The sequence below is a fragment of the Bombus pyrosoma genome, linkage group LG14 (genome assembly GCF_014825855.1).
Source record: "Bombus pyrosoma isolate SC7728 linkage group LG14, ASM1482585v1, whole genome shotgun sequence".
NCBI lineage: Eukaryota > Metazoa > Arthropoda > Insecta > Hymenoptera > Apidae > Bombus > Bombus pyrosoma.
Genome location: NC_057783.1, coordinates 8,078,847 through 8,095,139, shown reverse-complemented (window position 1 = coordinate 8,095,139; position 16,293 = coordinate 8,078,847). Strand labels below are relative to the sequence as shown.

The following is a 16,293-nucleotide window of genomic DNA, read 5'->3' as shown; positions in this document are numbered from 1 at the left end:
GTTAGGTGGTTGGGCTGGCACCGATACTTGTCTTTCCGCCAAAATTCAGTTGACATATTGTCACGCGTGAAAAAAGCGTAATGGATGAAGTGAAAAGAATCGAAAGTGTTCCTTCTGACGGATATTTTTAGGCCCAAAGTGTGTGTCTCATATGTCGCACACTTTTGTTTAACCTCGTGTTAAGTCAAAGGGCTTTTACGAGAAGAAAGGAGGGATAGAGGAGTAGATGTGCTTGAGTAGAACGAGCGAGAGCAAACATTTTGCGAAAGATCGGTCGAGAGCTGACCGTAGGGGCAGAAACTTGCTCTAGGCGTTTAAAGAATCCGAAAATATTCCAAGATGCTAACTGGTGCCCGGAGATTGCGAAAGTTGACTTGCCATTATAAATACGCTTCACGAACTTCGCGTTATTTTTGTAACCTAATTAGTAAATTGGAGGCGTCAAGTTCGTTAAACCTAATGCATTTTAAAGAATAATCGGAAAAACGTATAGAAAGCGCGAGGAGAATATTCTGGAGTCTGTGAATTAGTCAGGAAATATCGCGAGAACGTTGAAAAATACCTGGTGGAACTCGAACGTCTTCAATTTGCTTGGATTCGACTTTGCTGCTGCAAATTCATCGGCTCGCATAATCGTGTCTGCGAAGGGAAGCAGCCCGTGAAGCTGACTGCCATTGAAAGTCGCTTTAAATTCACTAAGAGGACGAAGAATCAAAATCGTTTTCCCGTCAAATTCCCTCGCGATATTCGACGTTAAACCACTCGATTCCTCCGGCGAGCGTTTCTTAATCGCTCAAGGGTCTGCGTGGCAGAGGAATAAAAACAGGGGTAAAAAGAAAAAAAAGATCGACGCGTCTAGAACCAACGGGAAAATCGAAAGAGAAACGGCTAAGATCTCGAAATCGTCAGGCATAATATTTAAGGATTATTCCGTCTCGAATAATTCTCGAGGAACGAGCTGGTATTGTTCCGATCCATTAATATCATTCGACCAGCAAATTGGATTATACGAGATCCCTTTGAAGGGACGTGGCACCACCCTCTGTCGCGATATTTTTCATGCTTTCGATGGACACCCACGGAATACTAAGGAATTTTCATGATAAACGACCGTTGAGAGAATATTCATTATTCGATATTATTGATTAAGAACGTTTGCAATACAATAGTATGTAATCTTTTCGATTTTTTGCATCGAAGTCTTATGACTTACCGATACAAATATTTTCGAGATTTTAATTTCGTGCCCTGGCACTTTGTCAAAAGGGTAAATTACGATGAAAGTTGACGAGCAAGGGACACGGAAGGATACGCGTCTGACAGGTTAATAACTTCTTTGTGAAAAGACACGGTTCATGATACTAGCAGTGACTCAAAGAAGACTTTAATACTCAATCTTGTAAAGAGTGAAGTAATACTCGAACAAAGGGAGGGAATGGTGGAAGAAATGTTAAATAACGGGAGTACGTTTTAATTATTATTTTTCATGGAATAATTAATCGAAGGATAATTTCCATCCAGTGAAGATTGCATTTCTTTGGAACCTACGAAACACCGATGAATGTTTGCACGAAAATATAATCGCAGCCTGCTAAGCGACCCTCAAGCGCAACGTTCAATTTACTTAACATCATTTAGCCAGTACGTGACAAAGGGCATCACAGCGACAGAACAGACTTAATAAGAGAGACACGGCTGACGAGAGGAGAACGACAATTACTCGAGTTAAACAAATTTTCATGTCATTGAATGAACAAAGGACCGGAGATACCTTCCGTCGCTTTATCATAATGCAGTCGAGCACTCGAGGCCTCTACCACTCCGCTCACAGAAAAACAACGTAAAGCGTTGCTAAAAAGAACCGACGCGTTTAATAAATATGCGGGTAGAAGAAATTGTTGCTCGCGATGAATGAACAAAGGATCTTGTCGCAAGTTTCCGCGTCGTTCGAGCGAGCCATTGTCGCGGGGCGGCTTGTTTCCTTCGTGTTTCTGATAAATCGGAATAATAAAAATGAGAGTGGCACGGCGCCGCGTCGAAGCCATGCTCGGTTTAATTTCAAGACATAAAAGGAGACTGTAGCGTTTGTCGATTGTTATTCGATCACATGGTAAGCTATGTATTTTCATGAACGTGATAATGTGGTGGAAGCGCGGCATAATGACGGAAAGAATGAAACGAGAAACCAGTTTAATTACTTCCGTTATTCGCCAGCGAGCGCTTAAATGAATAACTAATTAACATCTAATTGCGCGTCACACCTTTTTCTCGGTCAAGATGTAGAAAAAGTTTCAAGGGAAAGAGCAGTGAAATACCTGAATCCTGTAATTAAATGTTAATTTGCCGGGCGTTCGATGCTCCTTCGTTCAATTAAACGTACCCGGTATCCTCAATGTATCAATTAACAGGAACCGGGGGCCCGACGACGTACTGCAAATAGACGCAAACGAAATCGATCTACATTGACAGAGGCTGCGCAAATGAAAATAGCATTTCTTTCTTCTTGCCTCTGCAATCCGAATAGGCAAGCAACGTGGCGCTCGTTTAACGATCCAGTTCACAAAGGAAGCAATTTCAAAGTGAAACTTAAAATTGTTCCAATAATTAACCATCTATTGCCAGGAAAAGGGAGCGCGAAATCTGACGGATTTTTTATCGGCAAGGGCCAGCATCTTTGAAAAAAATGTTTAATTAAAAGCTGTCGATATCCAGAAGCCTCGAGATACAATTAAATCGCATGTAATTTCGTACGCAGTTCATAGATAATTTTAATCGATAATTTTAATTAACTGGTGCAATTTGATCTCGAGAGGAAATCGAGAACATCCCTGGTCATTCTTCGTAACAATGGAACACCGCCACGCCGCACCGGTAAGAAATAATACACCCACGGCTAAAATAGCTCTTTATATCGAGAGAGAAAGAGAGAACTGTCAAACGGGATGAAAAGGTGGAAGTCCTTTCTTCGGTGACCGTGGATGAAACCCTGATATCATACGAATCTCTCTCCTATCCCAGCGATGAAAAAGGCTACTTCGAAGTGTTCACCAACCGAAAATAATTGAATCTTCGCTACTTATTGGTTACTCGGAAACCTTTTGTGGGGACGTGCTTCCGTCTCTCCATTTCTACCGCCGTGTATTCGATTCCGTCAGACAGCGGACAAACACTCGAACGAGTAGAACGGATAAGCGTTGAGTATTGCCGCATGAAAGCGACAGAAAGGGAATCTTCACTGTTAAACGAACCAAAATTATTCTTTCACCGAACACCAGTCGTTCGATAAGCCGGGTTCTTCGTTGAAAGAACTAAGTTTATAGCGAATTCGATTCGTAATATATTTACCCCGAGTTATTGGTAGAAAAGAGACAGAAAAAAGGAAACGATAAAAATAAAAGCTTTCACACGCATTAGGTTTTAGAACGAAGCTGTTGAAAACGGAAAGTACAATTGGAGTTGAGTAAAAAAAAAAAAAAAAAAGGAAGAAAGAAAGAAAACTGGGAGGGAAAAAGGGATAATGGAAGAAGGTACTAAACATTTTCCTCACCTACATGACCGAAAAGGTGGAATTATTCAGGCTCTTTAACTCTCTTCAGAACCGTGCATAATAGAATCTATAATGGCGCATCTCGGCATCCCTTTGGACGTTTTTGAATCTTTTAAAGCGACTGATTGCTTTTACATTTCACCCTCGTACGTTCGCCCTACCATTCGGATAAATACTTCGTCGAAAGCGGTAGCTGACACTTCCCTTTCTCTCTCTTTTTTTTTTTTCTCGTAGAGGGCGGGGAGATGTCATGAGGAAATCGGAGAAAATTCAGACCTTCGACGGGATTCGGAAAAGGATAAAAGTGTTTTCAGGAAATCCTTCGCTCACTGTCGAGATTTTGCCAGCTTTCCGATATTTTATGCTCTTTATTCCATCTTAAGAAAAAAGGAAATCACTGGTATACGATAAATATAAGAAATAAAAATCCAAACGAACCAGCTTCGAGTTATCGCTCTCTTCTTGCTTGAAGAATATTTTGCCAAAAATTTTCAACAGAGAATCCTTTTGCAAACTACTGATATCGCTAATGAATATCAGATATTTAAATGATTTTATCAAGCTCATAATTTTTGAATTCCTAATTGAACCACTATTCCTTTTACTTTAGACGCGCTGCTCTCTTGTTTCTATTCACCATTCCGCAGTTTCTACAAGCCTTGGGCAAATACTTCTACAGGGACAATAGTCGATATCTCATTCTCTTCTGGGATGTAAAGTGACACGAGGAGGCAGTTCGTTACCAGAAGAAAATCGCTCCTAATTATATTTACTCTACCTAGCCATTTCCTCGGGTGCGGCGAGTAAACGTGCCAGATGAAAGGAAAACGGCATTAATTCATTCACTCAGTTTTGGAATAAAATAAAATCAAATAAGGCGATTAGACGCGTTAAATGTAGTAACAATGGGCATTGGGCTTATTATGTATCTTAAAATGCCAATTTTAAAAGGAGATATAGCAACAGACTGTGTTCTAGTCATTTTAATTATACTGCATCGTTCAATAGAAAGAAATTTAATAATAATTAGTTTCATTTGAGTTAATTAAATTTAATAATAATAAGTATTGTGTAACGTGAGTAATTAGACGCTCTCACACGTAATGTTTATTTAATAGATCTTTTTCAAGCTAACTGTAATGCATCGTATTTATGATGACTTTGAATAACAGAATGCAAGTGAAACGATCTTTTCATTTCCTTGAAGGAAATAGTGCAACAGGTTGACGCTTTGTTTCTTGCGTTCTGTATCTTGCAACGATAATTTTTGCCGTCTATATTTTTCTTACCACGTTATCGCTAATTAGCATCCAATTTGATAACTTGTTTGAAATTTCTTTGGTTAAATATACACGATAAAGGGATAGATCGGGAGATAGTAAATTTATTCATACAAACGTACACTTCGCTTTTCCTACGCCATGAAAAATATAATTCAACTTTATGAAACACTGTTTGATTTAAGTCTACGCTGCGCTTCGTTGAAGAATTTTGCTTCTTAGGAGCTCTAATTAAAATCCGATCGAATAATCTTCCTTCGAGCCTTAAGGAGTTCTTAATGTGAATTGCAAACAAGAACGATAAAGAGAGAGTTCAAATATTCTTTTAATTTATCATCTTACGGTAATTTTCTGAACTTTTACCAGGCTACATACCCGTTATTTTTATCTTAAAGTAAAACATCTAAAAGTTCCGAATAATCGTCAGGATAACATGCACGGGAACTTTCACCGATCTCTACTTTCCTTGCTCGATTTATCAGAGTTAAATTACTACTTCGGAGGAATGACAAGAAAGGGTATTAACCTATTCACACGAGCAACCATTTAAAAGCCAATTGAGAGTAATAAGATGAGCACAGTTTAGAACACTTTCAAACTGTTTTATAGGGTTTCTCTCGTTAAGAATTCTTTGCTATTAATTCAATTTTATAAGAAATTTTATTCAAAGTTGCAACACTGGCTTAGTTTTTACATAGAAAAGAACGATATCCGTTGTATATCAAACCACTTTGAATCTTCGTGAAAGGTTTATTCCGTAACGAGATAAAGTAAAAACTATCGTTTTCTTAAGTCGTTGGGTTACAATTTCTCAAAAATGAATAAACGAAGTCACGAACCTATAATTTACCTGAACATAGGGCAACTACTAGCAGTGAAAGTGACAGAGATTTCGGGGTAAAAAGTTGTAGCAATTCCCACTAGAGTTGCCCATTTATCGCCAGGAAGGGTCAATTTCTATCATTGGAGAGTTACGATTGGCAAATGTACCTTTCATGCAACACCATCAAAGAGTCAATGTAGCACAACCGTTTAGGAATCTGCCTCAATTTCAGTTAATCGCGAATACCTTACATATTCGTATCCACATACATCATCCCCATCGCGCATACCGGGTGTGCTAATGGAACTATTACGGAAACCGATTCCACGCACGTCCGTACATCGATCACATCCAACTAATCACGATATCTCGGCCTGGTGACGATTCTAATTAACTCTGTGAAAGCTGTAGACCTGTGCAACGTTGTGCTTTATACCAGTTATCGAATATCTTCGATATTTCCAAGATCTTGTTCCATTCGTTTTCCACAATTCGCAACATTCAGAACTACATTTTATTCCGGCGAATATGGTAGATACGAACGCGGTTTCGTTCAAGTGTACGAAAGTTAGCTAATAGCTTTTAGAAACTCACGTTTCGTCCAGGTTCCCTGGAATAATATTATCCCAAGACGTGTGCATTTTAAAAATCAACAGTATTCTAATGGTCAAGTTCTATCGAGCGGTGTTTTCTAAGCAAATAACGTATTTGGTAAGCTGATGTACCGACCGACGAAGAAGCGCAACGTTGAAGGACAATGTCAAGAATACGCGAATTTTGTAATTTGTTTGAATGAAAAAAATTTTCCACAAAGCGATCCTACACGGTTTGCGATAAATATAAAATTATCGTCTCGGTTACATAATCATTGAAATATCTTTTCGATAAAGAGTAGTCGGGCTTTTCAAATTTCTCGTTACATGTAACTAACATCTTATAATTCTTTAATATTGTTCTATCGCTTGCAGGAAATTGAGCATCGACTATACACGTGTATAAATTGTCCTATTTCAAAGTAATTTCGCTGGGCTATTTTTAAAGCGTCTGTCCCATTTAAGAGAAAAAGAGTAAAACCGAACGACAAAACCATTCCATCAGGAAAACTGGGGCACGTTCGTGGAATAACGTATACTTGTATTCCCACCGATTTCTAGGAAATGAACGCCACTGAACCGCGAACCATAGAACGTGAAAAGCATTCGAACGTAGATGATGATGACCTCGAACAGGGTATCTCGATAAGTGATTACCAGCGATCATCTTTTCTTCCGACTCATTCTCTCGTTCTGCTCTCGACGAATTTTTTCCACCGATTCTTTTCAATGAAACTCTCGAAAACACTTATCAGACCCGGCGTCCGTGGGATTTCCCTTATTACGCCCTCGTACCGCAGAACAAATGAGATTTATCATAAGCAGCCGACCTCGTGGATAAATCCTAGCCAACCCCCTGTGAAGCGGGAAGGAAGAATAAAGATAGAAGGGGTGGGGTATAAAGAAAGTACAAGGTATAACAACGAGGAAGACGGGCGAAAGGGGGAAAAAAGTCGACCAGAGGAAGACAGTTGGATGGGTATGGAAGCCGTAGAATGTAATTTGAAAAGTTTTCTCGTTAAATTGCGCAAAACGCACGCGGTACGCGGCCACGGGACAGCGGGTCGTCCAGAAACAGGGACAAAGTGGACGACCAGCGTCGGGGACAATGACGAGCGCGCCAACTGATTTTAATTATGGAATCCGCGTAGGTAAAACGCTCAATTTTCCCATCATTCCGCTGCCTTTGGCCCTCTTTTTCGGTTCCACCTGGTCCTGCAATTTCAATCAAACCCACTCACACCGGCTCGCGTCCCTCTGCCACCCTGCTGCAGTCGCCACCCTCCCTCCTCGTTCTATCTCTGTCTCTTTCACCCTGCGCGATCGATTTCCACTCGACTCCAGGAAAATATCGACGAATGTCGAATTACGATTCGTCCGTGTTCGTCGAATAACAAATAAAACGCCCGTGTACTTTTTCCGATCTTCCGTAACGTAACAGCGGGAGGGTAAAAATGGCCAATGGTTGTCGAGATGTCGGCATGATCGGTATTATGTCTTTCAATATCACCGTTGAAATTACATTATTATTGCATTATACGTGTTTCGACGAGTGAGAAATGCAATTTTCAAGCCGAACGCATTGTCAGCGGACTTTTTCGATTTTCATTCGTGGCGCGTACAGGAACGAGATTCGAAAATCGACTGAACGCTGGATAAAAATCGAAGAAAGCAATAAATGTACATTAACACGTGCGAAACTGCATCTTGTCCTTCGATGGAACTTCCTTGCTGGTGTAGTATATTTTTCTAAAAAAGAACCTACCGAACTCTGTTTCCCTTTGTTCCTGCCTCGTCCACCGTTAATTATCCGTCTAACCAGACAATTTCTGGGAGCCTTTCGCTAAAAGGCGAGAGAAAACAGACCGTCGTCCTCCAATTATCAGAAGCACGAGCCGATCTTCTTTCAGTGGGGTGAAAAGAACGAAAGAATACACTTATCGCCGCAATTGGTCTACCAGTGAAAGTGTGAAAGCATTTAGTTTGGAGAATGAATCCAAAGTAACAGCACGGCGGCCGCCATCCCAAATTGCTAGCCTACGTTTTCTCCCTTCCTATGCACGGCGGAGGCCAACGACAAAAAAGCACGTGCAACGGGTAAAACGGCCAGCCGGAAAATCGGAACGCAGGGGAGAAACGGTAGACCGCGTAGAGAAGAGGAAGCGTCCGTGCTGGACAAAGGTGAACGGGTAAAGAAAGAGATGGCGCCTAGGGCAGCAAGAAAGATAGAAAGGTCGGTCTCGCTGTTTTACGGGCCGTAGTAATTACGGTTTCGGTGTTTTCCGGTGTTAACAGTTGTATCTGGCCCTGACATCTACCTGGTCGCTCCATTTTCCACCCTCCTTGCGGCTGGCCTCGCAGCCGACGCAATTTTCCAATTCGGGAATAACGCTCACCAGCCGGGTCCTCCCTGCTTATTGTCTTCGTTTTTCTCTACCCTCGTGTCCGCCAGTTTTTCACCAGATAAATACGTCCCAACCACGAATCTTGCGTTCCAAATTCCAGGGCCGGAATTTCGCTCTCGATGATGCGTAAGCGTAATATCTCTAAGTCCATCGGGAAACGTTGTTTCGTTCTCACACGTTGGTTACTATTTGCGAGAATACGTAATGTTGAAAGTTGAGTCAGGCAATGAGATAACGATGATAATAACAGACGGGGAGTTCAAATGACTGGAGAAAGTTCGGTTTTGTAAATTTAAGGACGAAAGTCTGAAGAGAAGGTAGTGCGAGTGTAGATTAGAAATTTGAGACTTTCAGGGCCCAGTATCTCGCAGTTTTAAAGAAAATACCCCAATACTTTGCAAGGGTTTTAGCGAGCTTCATCAAGGGTCAAATATCACTCTGATACGTGCTTTTCAAAGTATCCCATCGTTTCGCAGGCGTCGCAGCTACCATCGTCAGGGATCGAATGACACTGCGGTACTCATTGTTACACGTTATTACACATTGGTACGCATCGCTGATGCTCAGGTCAGTTCCTTTCTCTAAAGGAATATCCAAAGCATCGTACCTAGCTTTATCAGAGATCGAACGATGTATTAATACCGAATATCAATGATACTAGTTTCGATTATCAATTTATTATTCTGTGCGCGTCACACTTAAATACGCCAAGTATGTAGTGGATGATATCGTTTATATTTGGACGACGTCATAATTGTGATGATATCGTCTCCATGGTAGGTTTTTAATTTTGTGTGAACTACGCGAGAAAACTACGCGTATCGAACGATGAAATATCTCGACTCAAACATTCACGGCGGAGAGAGCGTTTCACCCTCCGCGAGGAAAGTCTTTCACGCTTTCGATGCAAGAGTGTTAAGGGTCGCACGAGTACATCGTTAGAACGTTAATTGCCATTCGGCGTGCACACCGGTATTGTGCGACGGTGTTTCAGACTTTTAACAGCGTTCTTTCTCGTTACGATAATGGCGGTGTAAGTAAGAAGAAGGGTACAGGTTTAGAGTGTTTTTGTGGAAATTCACGGTGCCATTTGCCTTCGCGTAGAAGCTGGAGTTAAAACAGTACGACGCGCTGTAACTTACATTCAACGAAATTCCTTTATCGCCTGGACTAATGAAACATGCCATTCTTTTTATACATTAGCCCAGTAAAAAATTTCAGACATATTCAATTTCAACCGGCGCGAAAGCTGCGAGTTCTCATCTCACCTGCAAATTTAAGAATAATAAGGCGAGAAAAATAAAAAAGAAGGAGGATAAAAATATGTAGCGAATTAATCTGTAACTCTGCTTGCAACTAACTAACGACCCTCGTCGTCAACGTGTTCCTCGTCATGTTAAAAAAGTTTGTGAAATTTGTCGAGCACGAGACGGATCTTCGAAAAACGTTCCATCCACAGACAGATCATTCAAAGAATTTAATTACCTCGTTAAACGCATATCATCCGCGCGTATACCCATGACCGAATTATAGCGACGTGTAACTGTAGGCGGAAAAAATTTCGCAATAAGTGGCGTCGTTGCGAATAGACTGGCTAGCAGGATCAGAGGATGATCCAAGTTGGGTGAGTGGATTCGAGGGCCAATAGCAGGAGGGCCCTCAAAGTAGCTCAACGACTCGTTATAAATTGTCGTCGATTGCTCCACCTTGGATTCTACAGAAACGACGACGTAATGGCGTGGAGGAGAAGATCGTCGGGAGGATGGGGATGCCTCTATCGGGAAGTTCCTTCCGACTGGTAAAGGAAGGAACGGAACGAATTAATTCCGTAAGGACGAAAACTCGAGAACAAAGACGAGATGCAGGATTCAAAGGGCGCAATTGGATTCGAAAGCCCGATGCGAGCAAGGGACGCGCTTACACAGGGCTATCTCTTTACTACACTGCTGATACAGTGGCCAACTTGTCCTACCCTGCGTCGCTATCCTTTTTTTTGTTACTTGCTTCTGCCCGGGACAGGCGCGAGAGTGTGCGAAAATTGCAGCGAAAGCTGGCGAAATCGATAAGCTTTTTCTGCACGTGCAAGTGATTTTCTTGCGTGGCAAATTTGTCTGTGAATTCACGCATTTTAGGAATTTATTGAACCGAGTGAGAAAATTTTGGCTGCTACGTTATACACGGTGCGCCTGAATAACATGTACAAGCGGACAGGAGGTAATTCCTTGTGAAAAAATAAGAACAAGATATGGAATAAAATTTGTTGATTTAAGGTTTAATTTTCGAGAAGATCGAATTTGAAAATTTATCCAGCATACTTGAACGTGGCTAATTACGGACTAGACAGGAGGTTATTCTTTTTTCTAATTATTATATATTACTCTAATTTTATTCCATACTTTGTTCGTATTTTTCATAAAGAATCACCTCGCGTTCGCTTGTACACGTTACTCAACCGCGCCCTATATATTTATAAAATCGAAAAAATAGGTTTTCGCTCTTTTCCTTAAAGAAACTGGCTTGTTTTAACGCGATAGATTTCGATCAAGAACAGCGTCATTGACTTTTTTTATAGCCTTTCGATTCTTCATTATTCGTACGATTAGAACGATCTACGTCAAGCGAGTAAAAGAAACCCTTCGTGTTAATCAACTGACTTTCCAAACAATTACTATCGAATTAATGTAACAGCACTTCGTAGCGACATCCCATAGAGAATACACAACTTTTCCATCCAATCCAATATAAACTTGGAAATTCCTGAATCATTATTATACAATGTTTCCGGTGCATCGTACAATACGATGATTCACGGCGAACTGTTTAAAATTTATCGAAAGGCTTTTCTTGCGCTGTTTAAATAGCAGGAAGGCAAACAATTTGTCAATCGTTTCTTGCGAGTCTGCGAGGAACGAGGCCTGCGTAGACCGCTTTCGACAAAGCGCTCTCTAATTACTGTTCTCCGCTGAAATATCACCGATCGCAAGAAGTACCTAATGATTTCCACGACTGCAAGGCCACAGGAAAAAAGGGCAGATCGAATTCACTGCGAGGGAAGAAAAAAAAAAGAAATCGCCATAGATCAAAGAACTTAATTGGATTTGCGAGGAATCGACTGTGTTTGAACGAACGAAACGAATCCCGCTCCTCAAAGCGTTCGCTCGCGACGAGCGTACGTCCGCGCCGTATTTCGCGCGTCTGAAGAATTTCGGGAATCGCGATTAAGAATTTGTGAAACGAGGCTGGAAACTGCGAAGCGGTTGCTCCATATTTTGCATAATTTATCGCAATCTCGCGTAGTGCGTTTCAAGTAAGAAACCGAGTTAGGAAACTGTGAAAGGGAGAAGCGACGAAAATTCTTCTAGCGAGTTGCAACAAACTCTTCCTCCATCAATGTTGTATAGTTACGCACCTGATTATTTTTGTAATATATTTACACTCGCCCGCGAATGTATTTGAATGTTCGTATACACATTTTATGAACATGTCATGTGTGTCAGACTTCCACATTTTTTAACTGCATTAGCACTGTTATGTATATGAACGACATGAACGATTAAGAAAACTATCTTTTTAAGTCTAAGATAGAAAATTCTTAATATTTCCGCCACTTATCGACGACACAATTTTTTGTACAACTTACGTAATAATAAATTTCGGAGCTCTTTGGAATTTCTGATAAAAATTTTATTGAAATGAAGAGAAAGGATTTGATTTCTTTTTTTCTAATCCGATGATATTTGTCTGGTTGAAATGTCAAATTGCTTTTTACAAAAAGTTTCGAAAATGTCAGCTGAAAGTCGCCTGGGTTTTCTTATTCCCCACGAATTACGCGGTTCGAGAGAATTTCGTGAATTGCGATTAATAGTTTGCGAAACAAGGTTACGAGCTGCCAACTACCTAACGTACGCTTTGCATAATTCATTGCGTTTTCGCAATGTCGTGTTCACGAGGCCGATTAACCGGAGACGTAATTTATGTCAGAATCGCGTTTTCATTCGCTTCTACATTCTTAACAGTCGTTTGTATTCCGGAGTTTCCGTGAATTAAACTTCACTCGCTAAATTCCTGAATTTTATCGTGGGATAATCTTGACAAAACTCAATTTTTCTTTCTTATTTTTATTTTGGTGTCCCTGACAATAGAAAAATTATAGACAAAAATTATAGACTTATCTCTTTCTCATTGGTAGAATATTATACATATATCCTAGATGTAGGTGGCATAAATTTTAGAAAAAGAGAAATTCCACGGTAGAATGTATATTTGCAGAGGCATGACGACTGCAACGAGAATTTATTAGGTATGTTTACAGAGCAAATACGCGAGGAAAGGAAGCATTTGAGGAAGATATTTACGAGCGTACTAAGAAAGATAGAAGGTGTCGCGGATTAGTTCTAGAACCCAGAAATACGGGAGTCTGCACTTTATTGTTATGAATATACATTTGCGAATTAAAATGTAGCTTCAGAAAACCTTCTCAAAACGTGTGTGTCTCGTCTATCAAAAACCTTGCTTTCGAGCCACACAATTTTTTAAAATCCTCAGCTGCCTAAAAAATTTAATTCGTCAAAATGATGACGCAACCTTGCAGTTCATGTATAACTATAGCGCGTTAGTATTACGAATCGTAGAAATAAACGTATATGTTTTATTCAGATCCACATGCGACCCTCGCTCGACAAAAATTTCACAATCTACCTTTCGATGGTCACCATAAATTTACAGGAATAAATACGCCGATATTTCTAGCTGATGCCAGCTGAATCTTGAATTCCAATCTTTCCTTTCTATCTTTTCTCTCATTGCACCCTCCTACGTATTTCTTTTTATTCTTCTTTCGCACACTCTCCACTCTTCCTGTTCCCGTCTAATCCATATTCCGGCATTAGCGTCTCCCCTTTCATTCATTTTCTCTCTTTTGTCTCATCAACACCACGCTTTAAACTCTTTCCCTTTGGTTGTTCGTTCGTTTCCTTTTTCCTTCGTATTCCATTCATCGTGTCGTATTTCTCTTTCCTTTAATCTCATAGATCCGGTGGAATTCACTGCGACTATTTTTTCGCCCTTGTTCCGATCTTTTTCTTCCCGGTAGCTTCCATTTTCCTAACTTTCGTGTTTCTCTCGTTCCAACGACGCCCCTTATCCTCCGTTGACACTTTCATAGCGCATATTTCGCATTTTATTCAGCTTCCCGACGATTCTCCAGTTTTTCCTTTGGAAAGCACCCGAGAGCACCATAAACACCACATAAATGTTCCTTTATCGTTTCCTGTTTTCCTCCCATATTATCTCCTTACTTTTAATTTCCTGCCATTTTTCAAGCACTTCCTCCACCCACGTCCAGATTTCCCTTTCCCATACCGTCATCGGTTCTAATTTTCTACACCGCTTCCGCGTTTACTCTACCAACGTATTTCTTTTACCACCGTTCAATACCGCCGTATATACTCTTCTTCGTTCATTCTTTCAACGCTATTTCCCCGGACCCCCTTCAATTCCTCTTTGTCTTTCTTTCTCCCCTCATCTAATTGTCTTCGTTTTGACCCTCATTACAGACCATTTTTCTCGCCTCTGGTCGCCTGCCGTTCTCGTACGACAATGACTCACCGCTGTCTTTATTTTTTTCTTAGCCACCCTCCATCTATCGTCAATCGACCGTTTCCCACCTATCGTCGATTCCTTCCAGACTCGTATCTCTTCATCCACGTCTCTGCGTTGACCTGCTCCACGCGTCTTGCTCCGACGTTTCTCCAACGTTGCCCCTATCTCTATTCAAATCCATTCCCATCCCATCATTCTCCGCCAATCTTCCTCGCACCCCGTCTGTCTGCGTTTCCCTTTGCTACTTGCATGCCCACACCCTCCTCCTCGTCCCGTCCTTCGTTCAACCTTTCGCTTTCTCCCTCTTTGACCTCCCTCTCCCCGGAGGATCGTCCACCCCTTCGCAGGCCAGAGTGCAAGCATCACCTCCGACGGGCGCGTGATTCCACGTGTGCGCTTCCCCGTGACAAAGCCAGATTTAAGCTCCGCTTACGAGTCGGAGCTTTCCAGCTGGCTCGAACCTCGCCGGGTGCTCTCTACTGCTACACGCTGCCGCTGTATAACGATTTTCCTCCTCCTCCTCCTCCCTCCCCCTGACATTTCGTTATCAGCCATAATAGACTGCGTTCCGCGGGAGCAGAGCGAACACGCCGAGATTTAGAGAGACGCTCTCGGGATGTCCCCGCGAACATCGAATGACAAAAAAAAAAAAATGGATAAAAGAGAGAGAAAAACGAGAAAGGATAGAAACGAGGGAAAAACCACGGGAACACAATGGCCGCCCTTTGTGTCGCGTAATGTGCCCGGGACTGTATCGCCTGCTTGCCAAATATTTCCCTGTTGGATCGCTCGCGTTCGCCCAGCATCCGTCTCCCGTGACTGCGGTCTTTGAAGACATTTTGTCTTCCAATGTAACAGGATTACATTTTTAACAGGTGACGTATCGCTTTTATGGTTTCGCGTGGAATAGTTCTGTTTGAAAAAAAAACACAGTTGACCTTCAAATCTGTTTGAAGCGCTTCTTGAACACATTTGAAACCGTTCAGTCTGCTTGAGGAAATCTTGTCCATATTGTACGTTCGAATCTTGAATCGAAATAATTCTTAAAAATCTACCGCAATTCTTGCAAACAGTTTTAGGGACTATGAAAATTTGTTCGTTGAAAAGATTAATGCCGGCTCGAGTAACGCACTCGTGCATCGAAAAATGTCGAATAAAATTCATCACGACTAAAATATTTGTTCTCCCATAAAAATCCTCCATTATATTATAACACGAAATTTGTTAATAGTAAGAATTTTATACAATCCCAGAGATACAACGATGTTCGTTTCTTAGTAACAGAAATGAAGTACAAGTACTTTGTACAAAGGCTTTGACGATTAAATCGACGACGCAATGAAAGAGAAAGATTGTAGGTTTACGTTGCTGGTAAACGACAGAAATAGAGTGAAAAACGCGGTACTGTTATCAGACTGAATTAACGAGCGAGAGTGAACACTTTGCGCCGTGTGCCGCTCTCAAAAGGCAACAAGTCCCGTTATGTTTTCGTGTATATTCCGATTACATCTGAGGCCAGGATTAATCTTATCCGCGATAATGCGAAAATCGAGTTTACACGATGGGCGACACACATTTTTCTCCCTCTTTGTTACCTAGAAGGGGGATTTCTTTCAAGGCCAGTGGGTTAACTCCTTAAAACGATCGATCATGTCATATAATACACACGATACGATAAAACATACAAAAATAATTTCGTCGTAAGCCACGTTATTGGAGGCAACGTTGATTGCAAACAGCCATTAATCCTTGGGTATAAAGAAGGGCAGTTTCTCCTCAGGAATTCGAATAAATAACATGTAAATTCTTTCATTAAAAATCGATTGCGTGTATAATACTACAAAAAATACGATTCGAGTGATAATTAACGAGCGTTAAGGAATCAAAAACAGATACGAAAGGCGTTCACACGTAATAAATCTCGACATTTAAATCGCGGCCTGATTCCTAAATGTATCGAATTTTAGATTATTTACAAATACTTTAATCTGATCGAGAGAAGTACTTTCCATGTAATCGATTTTCCTTTGAAATTTATCAAAAT

General features: G+C 41.0%; 1 protein-coding gene across 1 annotated transcript in view; it reads right to left on the bottom strand.

Annotated features, from left to right (window-relative positions):
* Nucleotides 1-16,293, bottom strand: part of LOC122574633 — a 164,651-nt gene that overhangs the window by 79,317 nt on the left and 69,041 nt on the right. The window lies entirely within an intron of this gene.